This window comes from Pimephales promelas, chromosome 2, assembly GCF_988280905.1.
Source record: "Pimephales promelas chromosome 2, fPimPro1.hap1.1, whole genome shotgun sequence".
Lineage (NCBI taxonomy): Eukaryota > Metazoa > Chordata > Actinopteri > Cypriniformes > Leuciscidae > Pimephales > Pimephales promelas.
Genome location: NC_142770.1, coordinates 30707875 through 30718239, shown reverse-complemented (window position 1 = coordinate 30718239; position 10365 = coordinate 30707875). Strand labels below are relative to the sequence as shown.

General features: G+C 41.9%; 1 long non-coding RNA gene across 1 annotated transcript; it reads right to left on the bottom strand.

The window, feature by feature from the left end:
- Positions 1–207: 207 nt before the first annotated feature.
- On the bottom strand, positions 208–9782 carry LOC120479191 (uncharacterized). The gene is made up of 4 exons (XR_016168899.1): positions 9697–9782; positions 909–998; positions 692–809; positions 208–560 (listed from the first exon to the last, which is right to left on the bottom strand). It is a non-coding gene; the product is annotated as an uncharacterized LOC120479191 (long non-coding RNA).
- Positions 9783–10365: the final 583 nt, after the last annotated feature.

Sequence of the window (10365 nt, the reverse complement as noted above, 5' to 3'; positions counted from 1 at the left end):
ATTACACTGTGAGTGTTAAGTTTTACACTTAAAATTTTTACACTCTGTGGTTTTAACACCCCTGGTGTTGATTCAAATCCATTGGATTTTACACTATAAGTGTAATTTATAAAAGTATTCTGTTCAGTGCAAAAACTATTTACACCATTATATAGTGTTACTGTAATGTACAAGCTTAGACATAAATCAAGACTCTTTAGACAGATGTACAAATCCAAAGTTTATTCAACAAATGGCAAAGTGGCCCCTTTAAAACATATGCCATATATGGAAAAAGTCAAATTGTCACATTCATTAGGAGTTTAGCAGAGAAAAAAAAGAGAAAAGGGAAAAAGCATAAAATCACCCAGTTTGCCTATACATTAACAAATATGACAGGTGGATTTGAACAAGATTGCAAAAATCTACTTGTCAACAGTTGTGTAGCATCCATGAATGCAGTCCCTCTTTGTCCCATCAGCGAGCAGGTATAGTAGTATTTGAGTTGATCCCCACCGGCAGCGAGCAGGTATGCTGTGTGGTCGGTTCAATGCAATCAAGGTGTTCTTGTACGCTGGTCTCTGCCAAAAAAACAAACAAATCAAAGTCAGCTCTCCAATTGGTGGTCTTTATAGTTTTCCACAATAAAGTCAACTCAAATGGCAATATTTTGAGGCAGACAATAAATAGTGAGAGAAATGTCCAAATTTACCCTTTTGAAGACAACAAGGTGTTGTTCAGCTTGATATGAGCACATCTTTCCATGTCTTTCCAGGGTGGTGGAATCAAATCAAGGAGGAGACAAATTGATGCAAGATTGCTGCCCCATTCTAAATTACAGATGAGAGAAGATGTGACAACTTGAAAAAAATGCAACAAAAAAATGCATGAACGTGTTTAGATAATCTTATTCTGAAATATAGACTTACCTCATCACTTATCATCTTTCACAGCAGAGTCAATCAGTTCCTTGAAGCTCTTCATGCTTGAAGCATTTCCAGGAACTAAGCTGAGATCTTCTAACCAAAAAAACAATCAACAGTTACATAGCATAATAATAACCAAATCTCGCTCAGTGCTAGGCAGAGTAGTGCCATTCGCACCAGCCTTTAACATTCGTCTTGGGTGACGCACAAGTAAACAACTCAAAGTACAGGTGTAAACTGTGTTTAACAGGTGTTTTAAAACAGGTGTTTTATCTTATCTTAAGGGCATCCAAGATGTAGGTGTCTTTGTTTCCACAGTATTTTCAATTTTGATATTTTTAGGTCAAAGCGTTCTTGTCTGTCAGTCATATAATGCAGGTCTATGGTCACCACCTCAAAGAGCATGCACAGAGAAGTCCAAATTAAACATGATTTAATGACTCGTAAATGTAAGTACACATTGATGGCCTAAGACACGAAATGAGCGGTTTGTGTGAGAAAACGAACAGTATTTATATCGTTTTTACCTCTTGTAATCACAGTCACGTTCAAGTACACTGAGGGCGCGGGCGCTTCGGTCTGCTGCACAAGCGCCGGAAAGCCCCGGAAGTGTGCAATGTGTACGTACATTTACGAGTCATTAAATCATGTTTAATTTGGACTTCTCTGTGCATGTTCTTTGAGGTGGTGACCATAGACATCCATGATATGACTGACAGACAAGAACGGTTTGACCTAAAAATATCAAAATTGAAACTACTGTGGAAACAAAGACACCTACACCTACCTAGATGCCCCTCGAGGTAAGCTAAAACATATCAAAAATGTATTTCAAAGTGAACTATCCCTTTAATGACAATCAAGACACAATCACCAACAACACATGTAAATTCCAGTTCTGAAAAAAGGCATTGTATGTGTAACGGATAAAAGAAATTTGTAATGAATTATGCCAAAATGTTTGTTCATGTTCTATAATGTACCAAGTGCATCTAAGAAAAGGGGATGGGGACACCTACAGGCGAGTACCTATTAGTGCTATCCGCCATTTTCTCTTCAGTTTATGCGAGCTGTTGAGGAGAATGGTAGGTGGAAAATCTCTCTCCGGTCAAACAGAAATAAAAGTTGTCAGTGATGACTTTGTTTCTCTTTTAAGCACATGTGATTTACTTTATATTTATTTTTGACAGTTATGTGACCGGATGAGCTGTATTTCAAGTCTGTATGGTGTTATTTCACATATCTCCAGGTATGATGTACTGTTTTCTGTGTTTAGAGAAAAGAAAGAAAAGAAACTGAGCTTTTAATTGCGATAAAAACGTGATTTATTGTTTGTTGAATTAATGAAAGAGTTTATGCGAGCTGTTGAGGAGAATGTTATGTGACCGGATGAGCTGTATTTCAAGTCTGTATGGTGTTATTTCACATATCTCCAGTAAACACTTGATGGATGTTGAATCGTCTCGACTCTGTCTCCGTGTGGTCCTTTCCGGGAGGGTCGAAAGTATGAACCAAAAAAGGGGGTTACAATGGTGCCGTGATTCCCGTTTGTTATCCACCCAAAGCAGCCGATCTCCGGAAGGACGACAACAAGGCCTACCGCGGAGTGCAGCGAGGACGTCGCGCGCGCGCGCGCAATCTGATCAGGTGGACTGTGGTTGCCAGATTCTCCGGTTAAAGACTTTTTTTTCTCTCTCTCTTCTTCTCTTCGAGGGACTTTCGAACAGAAAGATAAATGACATTGGACTGCAGATAAGTGAAGTGTTTTTAAAAAAAAAAAAAAAACATTTTTGGTTGATTAATCTGACTTTTGATTTTAGCTTTTAGAAAATTCAGAGTATTTTACAATTGTAAAAATGGCTGAGGGTGGTGCAGACAATTCTTTTTTTGGTACTGGACGGGGTAAATACCTGATGCAGTTTTCTGACACCAAGCCGGGTTCGGGTGAATTTGGCTATAAGACTAACATTCCTGATGGTACTAAGGGAAATTACAGAGCTCATGATGTAAACAAAACTTTCCCTGTTACTTCTACCCCAAAGCCACAGATTGTGGGAAGTTCTAGTGATTGAGATATCAGCGAATTAGGAGATTTAGTCAAAGAGTTGGGCAGACAGATCGGTGACTCAGTAACAGCCAAACTTTTGTCAGGGGGTGATTTTACCAGAGCCAATAATGGTAATAACAACACAGGCTCTCAATGTGCTAATCTTGATTTGTCACAGTTGAATGTCATTCTGAAATCAGATGAAAAAGACCCGCCAGTGTTTAGGGGGGATGGTTTGGGTAGATGTGACATTCAAGAATGGATTGATATGATGCAAGTCTACCTGCAAAAGAGAAATGTCAAAATTACTGATCAGGCTAATGAGATTATTAGTCATCTAATGGGCAGGGCCAAGGACATTGTGAAAGTAGCCCTACGCAGCAACCCTGCTCTTGACTGCACAAATCATCCTGAGATTATTTACAGTATACTTAAGCAACATTTCAGTGAAGTCTCCTACTCTAGTATGCCACTCGCGGACTTTTACAGTACATTGCCTAAACAAGGCGAGAATCCTTTTGACTACTGGCTTCGCCTTAATAAGGCAGCGGATATAGCTGACGAGTGTCTCAGGGGGCAGGGCAGAAGAATGGACAATTTGAATTCTGAAGTTGCAATGATGTTTGTGAGAAACTGCCCAGACCCTGATTTAGCACGCACTTTTAAAGTACGGCCACTAGAATGCTGGACTGCGAAAGATGTTCAGGAGCTTTTAGACAGTTTCCAACGTGAGCTTAAACTAAGACCGAACCCAAACGCCTACCCAGTCTGCCATAATGCACAAATGACCACACAGAGCTGTGGAAATTCTAATGTTGTCTCTGAGTCTGCATTAATGTGTCTGAGGCAGGGGACCAACGGGCCTGGTGAATCTAAGGAGGACGCGAAGGATCAATCTAGTCTGAATCGGATGGCTGACATGCTAGCTCAGTTGATCGAGGTGTTGAAGACAAAGGAGAAGAGTAGACCTGAGTTTATGTCTTCTGGGAGATTGCACAGAAGGAACGCAGCTGAACCAAGGAACTGTAAGATTTGTGGCGACACAACGCATACTACTTTCGATCACTGCAGATCTGATCATTTGTGTTTTAGATGTCATGGCGCCGGCCACTCAAAACGTGACTGCACTGCTAAATTCCCAAATTCAGCCTCTGCACCAACAGCGCCTAATAGTCAGGGAAACTGACACGCTCACATCCGGAGAGGGGGGGTGTGGGTGACCTTGAAAATTCCCTCGGAGCAGATACTGATTTCGAAGCTTTGTTCAGTTCCTTTAAGAACATATGTCCTGATTCCCAGAAAGTCGTCTTTCAAAATATACAACGTCTTGAATGCTCAGATACACTCTTCTACACACCTGTTTGTATTAATGATTCTATCACCGTGAGTGCAATGCTGGACACCGGCTCTATGGCCTGTACATTAAATGATTCAGTCGTCAGTAAACTGAGAGAACGTGGTGCTTTGGATAATGTTAATGAAGAAGATACTAACATCGTCTTAGTTGGGTGCGGTGGCAAACGAGTATTTCCAAAGTGCACGCTTGAGCTTAAGCTGGACGTTTACGGCTGTAACCTTATTGTTCCATGTCTCGTTGTTCCAGGCCAAGGAGATGATCTCATTTTGGGGACAAACGTTATCAAACATCTTGTTCACAGGCTGAAAGATTCTGACAGATATTGGGAATTGATTTCTACGCCCAGCGAAACTAACCTTGAAAGCGACGAGTTCTTGTCCATGATGGCTGGTGTATGTCGATGGAAGGGCGGAACGATTCCTGACGTTGTTGGAACAGTTAAACTACAACATGCAGTTACACTTTCGCCTGGCCAAGAGCATCTTGTCTGGGGTAAACTACCCAGTAAGTCCTGTAGCCAACCGGGCAGCACCGTCATGGTGGAACCATCTAGACTCCGTTCTGCCCCCAAGAATGTTCTAGTGTGTCGTATTGTCACTCCACTTTGGGGCGACGGCTGGATTCCCCTTAAGCTGATCAACCCTAGCGACAAGCCAGTAACGGTGAGGCGAAACGCCAAAGTGGCTGACGTTTACCCCTGTATTGCATTGGAGGATGTGTGTGAAACTAAGCCTGAGCTTCCAATTCGTTCAAGCATTCAGCAGTCAGTTGCTGAGTCGGACAAGTCTGATACATTGGCCGACAGGCTGCGAAAGTGTGGATTGGAGACTGTTGATTTGGAAAATTGTGAAGTTTCTAAATTGTGGAAGGCGAAACTGTGTGACTTACTGCTCGAGTATGAGTCTATCTTTTCCAGACATTCTCTTGATTGCGGTGAAGTCAAGGACTTTGTACACAGAATCCATCTGTTCGACGAAAGGCCCTTTCGCTTACCATATAGACGAGTCCCCCCTTCACAATACCAGAAGTTACGTGTTGCTTTGAACGAGATGGAGGAGAGAGGTATAATCCGTAAGTCAGTCAGCGAATTCGCATCACCTCTGGTTCTGTGCTGGAAAAAAGATGGCGATCTTCGCATATGTACTGATTTTCGCTGGCTTAATGCGCGAACCGTGAAAGACGCGCACCCCCTACCCCATCAAGAAGACTGTCTTGCAGCATTAGGTGGCAACTCGTTGTTTAGCACAATGGATTTAACCTCAGGATTTTATAATATCCCGTTACATGAGGACGACAAAAAATATACAGCGTTCACAACACCAGTTGGGCTACATGAATACAATAGGCTCCCACAAGGCCTCTGTAACTCACCCGCAAGCTTTATGCGCATGATGACTAAGATCTTTGGTGAACAGAATTTTTTGTCACTGTTATGCTACCTGGATGATTTAATGGTCTTCGCGCCTAATGAAGAAGTTGCATTGCAGAGACTTCAAACTGTTTTTGAAATGCTGAAGAAGCACAATTTGAAATTGTCGCCGAAGAAATGCCACTTCTTAAGACGCTCTGTAAAATTCCTCGGTCATTTGATTTCAGAAGAAGGCGTGTCTACGGACCCCGGAAAAGTTGAAGCGATTACTAAAATTACTTCTGCGGATTTGATGTGCCCAGATGGTGTCACCCCGTCGGTTAAGAAAATCCAATCTTTTCTTGGTCTCGTTATGTGGTACCAACGCTTCATCGAGAATTGTTCTTCAATTGCACGGCCGCTTTTTGCCCTAACTAGCGGAGTTAAGAAAACTAGAGGTGTTGGCCGCAGAGGGATCCCAGCGTCCAGAAAACTCACCAGTGATGAATGGTCTCCAGCTTGTGAAGCGGCTTTGACTGCATTAAAGGAAGCCCTCCTGTCCAATGTTGTCCTTGCCCATCCTGACTTTTCCAGACCTTTTATTCTTGCCACTGACGCTTCGTCTGAGGGATTGGGGGCCGTGCTCTCGCAACTGAGTCCTGGAGAAAGCAGGGCTCGACCCATTGCATTTGCGAGTATGTCACTGTCCCGAGCGCAATCCAGATATCCAGCACACAGCCTTGAATTCCTTGCCCTCAAGTGGGCTGTATGCGATAAATTTAGCCACTGGCTAAAAGGACATCAGTTCACAGCCTGGACCGATAACAATCCTCTGACGCATATTTTGACCAAACCTAGGCTTGACGCCTGTGAACAAAGATGGGTGGCTAAACTCGCTGCCTTTGAGTTTGACATCAAATATGTTCCCGGACCAAAGAACTTAATAGCTGACGCCTTGAGCAGGCAACCTTTTGCTGACGGTCATGTTAGTCACCGCTTAGTAAGGGAACCCTATGATGTATTGTTAGCGGAGTCAAGAGATCATACCAGTGCTGCTGTACAGGATGTTTTCCGGTTGTCCAGCGCCAGTCAGCAAGTGGTTGACAGGACAAAGGGCCCAGTGGGTGTTTGTGAGCAGTCAGGTGTCAATCCAGATGACGTGCCAGGGAGCTTTTCGAGTGCCGAAGTGTCTGCTGTCTTTTCTAATCACCTTTCTTGGGATGATAACGCACGAACATGGGCCACTCCTCTGACTGAAATTGTCCAACAAATCGCAGATGTTGGGTTTGATGCCCTTCCTTCTTACTCACGCCAGGAGTTGAGAAAGAAACAGATTGAGGATGAACATTTGCAGAGAGTGATGTACTACGTTGACCGAAAACGCAGGCCTTCAAGACGTGAGCGCATGGGGGACCCCAGCGCTGTACGAAAGTTTATGAAACAGGGGGAGAAGTTATTACTGAACGATGGTGTCTTGTATCGCGTTTCAAAAGATCCCTTGACACGTCACAGAAGATTTCAGTTCGTGGTACCTTCTTCCCTGAAAGGTGACGTGATGAGAGGATGTCACGATGAGGCTGGACACCAAGGCCAGTATCGCACTTTCCAACTGTCTCGTCAACGTTTCTACTGGACTGACATGGAACGTGATATTCGTGACTATGTGAAAGTATGCGGTCGTTGTGTTCTGGCGAAGACACCAGAGCCGGAGGGTCGAGCTCTATTGGAGAGTGTCAGGACTTCTGCTCCTCTTGAGTTAGTCTGCATTGATTTTTGGACGGCAGAGGATTGTCAGAATAGGTCAGTTGATGTTTTAGTGGTAACAGACCATTTTACCAAGCTGGCCCATGCTTTTCGTTGTCCAGACCAGTCAGCTAAGTCGGTGGCAAAGCAGCTCTGGGACAACTATTTTTGTTACTATGGTTTCCCGGAACGCATTCATTCTGATCAGGGGGCGAATTTCTGTAGTGAGCTCATTAGTCATTTGCTTGAGTTTTCTGGTGTCAAGAAGTCACGCACAACACCATATCATCCGATGGGCAACGGAATCACAGAAAGATTTAATCGGACGTTAGGAAATATGATCAGAGCCCTTGAACCACGCCAAAAGCAAGATTGGCCTCGAATGCTCCATACATTAACATTTGTGTACAACTGCACTGTGCACGAGACTACGGGGTTTCCTCCCTTCTACCTAATGTTTGGCCGTACCCCACGACTGCCAATTGATGTTGTTTTCAAGAATGTGCTGTGGGATGACTCTAGTAACTCTCTTCCCAAGTATGTAGAGTCTCTGAGGAGGGATTTGAAGGATGCTCTTACTGTAGCGGAAGCTAACACATCAAAAGAACAGTCTCATCAAGCCCACATGTACAACCGCAAAAATAAGGGAGTGAGAATTGAAGTTGGCGACAGGGTCCTATTAGCCAATAAAAGTGAACGTGGAAAGCGCAAACTGTCTGACAAGTGGGAAAATGTAGTATATACTGTGGTTGATTGTGATCCTAACACTCACATTTTCAAAGTTAAGCACCCTGTATCTGGTCAGTTGAAGGTGGTACACAGAAACCTCCTTTTGTGTGTGAATTTCCTCCCTTTGTGTGACATTGTGGGAAAAAATGATGATGAGAGTGTATTTTCTGTAGAGGATGGTGCATCTGATAATTGTTCTGTATCTTCTGACGATTCGATGCCTGAAGATGAAGGCTCAGTTGCGGCTAACGGTGATCCGCAGATAACCGAGTCATGCAGTGATCACGACTCAGCTGAAGTTGTTGATGTTCCATCGCAAAGAGTGGTTCTTGGAAATGATGCTCCAGACTGCCAGGCCATACAGGACAGTCCTGAAAACAGTAGTGCCCATGATCCTAACCCTGGTACTGCTGATACAGTAGAACGTACTGCGTTACAGGGTCGTAGGTCAAAGTTTGGCAGATTGTTGAAACCAGTGAATCGTCTTATCTCTTCAATGAATCAGCACACTTTGTTTCACACTAGAAAGCAAATCCTGGGTAAATGGTCTGTTTCGGTCCTTAGTCTGAAATAATGAAGCGTTAACTTCAATGTATTGTGTTCATTTGTGTGTGAATAGGAATTGCTAAAGTGAAATGTAAAAGGCATTTCATTTGGGTCATGATCAAGGAAAAGTGATATGCGCAGCACTTTTTCCTGTCAGTTCTTTATATGAACAGTTGTAACTGATCAAAAGCAATGTGCTAAGTATGGCAATTCTGGTTTATGTCTGTTTTCAGAAGGGAAAAGGTAAAGAAAAGAGTAAACCGATTTTGGTTGTTTTGTTTTTTTGTTCCATTTTGGCAAATTCAGTGGGGGAGAATGTAACGGATAAAAGAAATTTGTAATGAATTATGCCAAAATGTTTGTTCATGTTCTATAATGTACCAAGTGCATCTAAGAAAAGGGGATGGGGACACCTACAGGCGAGTACCTATTAGTGCTATCCGCCATTTTCTCTTCAGTTTATGCGAGCTGTTGAGGAGAATGGTAGGTGGAAAATCTCTCTCCGGTCAAACAGAAATAAAAGTTGTCAGTGATGACTTTGTTTCTCTTTTAAGCACATGTGATTTACTTTATATTTATTTTTGACAGTTATGTGACCGGATGAGCTGTATTTCAAGTCTGTATGGTGTTATTTCACATATCTCCAGGTATGATGTACTGTTTTCTGTGTTTAGAGAAAAGAAAGAAAAGAAACTGAGCTTTTAATTGCGATAAAAACGTGATTTATTGTTTGTTGAATTAATGAAAGAGTTTATGCGAGCTGTTGAGGAGAATGTTATGTGACCGGATGAGCTGTATTTCAAGTCTGTATGGTGTTATTTCACATATCTCCAGTAAACACTTGATGGATGTTGAATCGTCTCGACTCTGTCTCCGTGTGGTCCTTTCCGGGAGGGTCGAAAGAATGAACCAGAAAAGGGGGTTACATATGGTTGCCCACATAGGTTTAGATTTTTCATGTTCATTCGTCATGTACTAACATTTCTACAGCACATAGAATTAAAAATATAATGACACTCACAATTCTGGATTAATCTTCAGCATTCTGTTTCTTTCTTTATTTCTCTTTGCATTCTCATGAGAGGAGCTTCCTACACTTGACACTGCAGGGGTCTGGGCAAAATCTATTGAAAAAGGATTTAAACAAATATTTATCAGTTGAGGCCAAAATTCAGTAATGCAATACAATTTAAATAAGAGCTGTAAATATAGTAAAAAAAAAAAAATTGAGATTACCATTAATTTTGATTAAGCTGAGAGCTGACTATAAAGCATGGGCGTCAAATTGTAAAATTATTTCTATTCACATCCTTCATTTTAGAATTAATTAAATGAATGTTACAAGTTAGTATCCACAAAACATTGTGCAATGTTCACATGTAGGCCTGCCTGAAACAGTTTAAAATGCATTTCATCTGATTAAATACATTTAAAAAATTTAAATGAGTAGTGGCACGTTAAATTGAACTTGGTTAACTATATTCGATATTAAGACACATTTAGAATTGATGATGATGATGATGATGATGATGATAATCTTTATTCAGGACACACAAGATGGTCCATAGCCCTATACATATACCATAATATTACAAAGTGCATTAAAAAGAAAAAGAAGAAAGAGAGAGAGAGAAAAAAAAAGTAAGAAAAAAGAACAGAGTTCTATAAAATGACTACACAGTCAGTATTC